Source organism: Etheostoma cragini, chromosome 13 (genome assembly GCF_013103735.1).
Source record: "Etheostoma cragini isolate CJK2018 chromosome 13, CSU_Ecrag_1.0, whole genome shotgun sequence".
Lineage (NCBI taxonomy): Eukaryota > Metazoa > Chordata > Actinopteri > Perciformes > Percidae > Etheostoma > Etheostoma cragini.
In genome coordinates this window covers 8190408-8193873 of record NC_048419.1, presented here as the reverse complement: position 1 = coordinate 8193873, position 3466 = coordinate 8190408, and the positions used below count along the sequence as shown (strand labels likewise).

Here is a 3466-nt window from a genome sequence, read left to right as displayed (position 1 = left end):
TGGGGGTGCTGGGCGGGTGCTTTGGCTATTATAGGGGGAGCTACAGCACCACCTAGCTCCTCCCTGGCGCCGCCACTGCTCCAAACTCATGATAATTATGACGCCTTTTTAAAAGGGACTCTGCCGTTTCATTGGAGATCAGAATGTCATATTCTGCCTTCTTTGTGAATAGTTCTTTGAAAACATCCGCATCAGGTGTGTCGGCACACTTTGACTGAAGCTCTGCTATATCCTTGGAGAGAGAGACTTTCTTCCCCATAGCAATTTTTGACTGATAGGCAGAGTAAGATATCATTTCACCTCTTAAGTAAGCTTTACCTGACTATCATATAGCTGCTGCAGACACATTTGGATTGACATTAGTAGATATGTAAAGAATCAGAATGTGAATTGTGCTAATAAAAGTGGTGCCAGAAAGTAAATGCAAAATGAAAGTGCCAGGGATACAATGGGATTTTAGGAACATGACGTGACAGAGGAGAGGAGCTTATTAACAGTGAGAAAGAAATCTATTCTATGTGCCATGGACAGGAGAGAAGAATGAGAACTACTTGGTGCTAGGGTTAAAAAAGCGCCAGGCGTCTGAGACAGCATACTGTTCCATGAATAGCTGGATAGCTTTAGATGATTTAGATGGAACACAGGGCCTCTTAGATGAGCAATCAAGCAAGGGGTCAAGACAGCAGTTGAAGTCACCTCTAAGGATAAGATGGTGAGAGTTTACGTCGGGAAGAGAGAAAAAAAGTGTCTTAAAAAAAATGTCATTGCCCAAATTTGGGCCATACACATTTGCCAACAGGTTGTTGGCTCCAATTTTACCCGTAACAATCCCAAAACGTCCATTAGGGTCTGAGATGGCAGTGGACACTGAGAAGGGGATTGATTTATGAATCAGAATTGCCGCTCCGCGTGCTTTGATTGCAAATGAGGAGAGATAAAGTTGGCCTACCCAATTTCTGTGAAGTGATCTAGTGTCAAAAGGTGAGTCTCTTGTAAAAACACTATTTTAATGTTAAGGATTTCAAGATGGTTAATCACTTGGTTGTGCTAAACAAGAAAGTTGAGGCCTTTAACGTTCTAGTGAATCGAACAGCACCACTTGGTGCAGAGGAGGAGACTGTACTTGTCATCAAATTATGGGATTGACTGTGTGGGTGTAGATGTTGCCTCTATGTATGGCCGCGCCCATCCCTGCTCACGACTCAGTGCAGGAGAGAGGATCACCTGTCTGGGTCTAACATTGTGGATCAAAGCAGTAGCACAAAAATAATAGAAAATACACTAACAAAATGCACAATAAAAGAAAACGGAAATAAAGGCTCGGCCGGTAAGTGCCGACGGTCCCCCTCCTTCTGTTGCTGCCTCGTGTGCTGGTGTCGGGACAAACGTTCGGTGTTGTGTGCGGGTCGCTGGATGGTACAGCCAATGTATGTTTGACATGTGCTGCATAGTTCGCCAGACAGCGATAACATTTACAAACTGTCCTTTGTTTTGTCCACACAGCCAAGTCATTCTGCCGCTGCTGTTTTGCCTATATCAGATTTTTTTGCCTATATCAGAGCGTTTTGCCTTCACACGAGTGTTCATTCACTTACTCACATGTTCCACCTGGTAGATCGCTAGTACTGCAATTGGTTTTATTTGTTACACATTGTGTTTTATTTGTATAGAGGAAAGTTTGTCCTGGCCTTGGGTCTCTTCGTTTTAGTTCTTTTAATCCAATGTTTTTAGAAACAACAGTTGCTTAATTTGGTGGTTAATAGGTGGTGACATATAACTATCAGATTTTATTAATATATTGCATGATTTTAGTGTGTTGAAAATTGCATGTGGTGTTTTATCTGTTGTTTTGGTTATATGATCCACCTGTAGTGTTAAATAGCTTAAAAATTCCCAGTTAACAGTTAACTAAACGGAGATCACTCCTCCTGGGCCTTAAATATTTGTTTGTTTTGTTTCCTGTATTGGTTGTATTGCCAATTAATTGTTCTTTTATAGTTATGTTTAAGTAAATGCGTTTTTGATTTAGTTTGTAATAAATCATTTTCCATAGCTTCACATAACCACATCTCTTATGTGGCCTTGCCTGTGTAGTGGGAGTCCCTGTGATTGGTAACAACTGAAGTTATATTTTATACTCTTTGGGTGAAAGTCGCAAGGTGGCGTTGTCGAGTGTTAAATTGCTAAGTTTGGCTAAGCCCTCCATTGGGCCTGGTTACACTAATATCACATTAAGCTGGACCAAGCGTTAGCGCATTTAACATATTGTCAGAGAAGAGGACTAAACTAGAGAGAGCTCACCTTGCCTTTGCACATATTAAAGGCATTAACGGTCACCTTCAGTTTGCATAGATTTGTGTATAGGTCCACTGGCTTATGTTTTTTGGTTTAAGTTCTGTACAAACTTATCAGCCTCCTAAGCAGACTGAATCCATGTCTTCTTGCCGCTGGGGAGGGTGATACGGAGCTTGGCTGGATATAGGAGAGATGGTTTGCACCCGCGCTTGTAAAGTTTCGCAATGGAGTGTTTACACTTTGCTTGTTGCTTTAGCACGTTGGGGCTGTAGTCTTTGAACAGTTGAATCTTGTGTTCCTTGTAGAACAGGTCACCCCGTCTGCGAACCTCACAGATGAGTAGGTCCTTAACTTGGAAGCGATTGAGGCGTATTATGACAGGTCGTGGCCTATCACCCATAGGACATGCTGTGTTTTATGCTGACACCACGTTGTGCTATTTCACGGTGAGATAATTTTCCTTTGGATATTGAAGTGCATAAGTGTTTTGGCATGGCTGATACGTGGCACTATATCCATGGTGTTGGAAGGGGAATTTAATTCTTGCATGTTGTGCTTTGTTTTGCATGATCAAAAAACATCTGCTTTCTTCACAAAATGCACCCTGCTTATCACAGTTATTGGAATACCCATGGTGTACAAATACGGCTTTTGTGTCTAGATTAATGTGTTCCAAATGTTTGTTTTGCTTTGCTGTTTTAGCTTGGTTTACAAGCTAGACAACAGGTCCGTTCGGATCCATGGTCATGTGCCGTGCTGTTGTTTACCTTTGTATTTTCTGGATTTCCCTATGGTCTCTGCATTAAACGTCACAACCCTTTGAACTGTGGGTAATTCCCTTTGGTGCAGTTGATGTGTACTCAAACCCAAAATTCGACAATGTGGACGTTGACAATGATAGCCTTAGTATTTCTTTCAACTTGCTATCAGATTCAAATGGTTTTAGTCAGAGTGTGCATAAGGTCACTCAGTGTTTTAACCACACCCTCAACCTTGTGCTGGCATATGGTAAAGGAACTGAAGATTTAACAGTATTTCCGGCCCTCTAACTGCTTTCGACAAAGGACTTGTCTCCATACTTCTTTTACTAGATTTTCTAGATTTCACTAGACTTAGTGCTGCATTCAACATCATTGACCACACCATCCTGTTACAGAGACATGAACATTTA

At 41.6% G+C, this 3466-nt stretch overlaps 1 long non-coding RNA gene across 1 annotated transcript in view; it reads right to left on the bottom strand.

Annotated features, from left to right (window-relative positions):
* LOC117955218 overlaps positions 1-3119 on the bottom strand; it is a 10341-nt gene extending 7222 nt beyond the window's left edge. The window contains exons 1-2 of the long non-coding RNA XR_004658984.1: positions 3109-3119; positions 1772-1777 (exon numbers count right to left, since the gene is read on the bottom strand). This is a non-coding gene — a long non-coding RNA (uncharacterized LOC117955218). The remainder of the gene's footprint in view (positions 1-1771; positions 1778-3108) is intronic.
* Between the last annotated feature and the right edge of the window lie 347 nt (positions 3120-3466).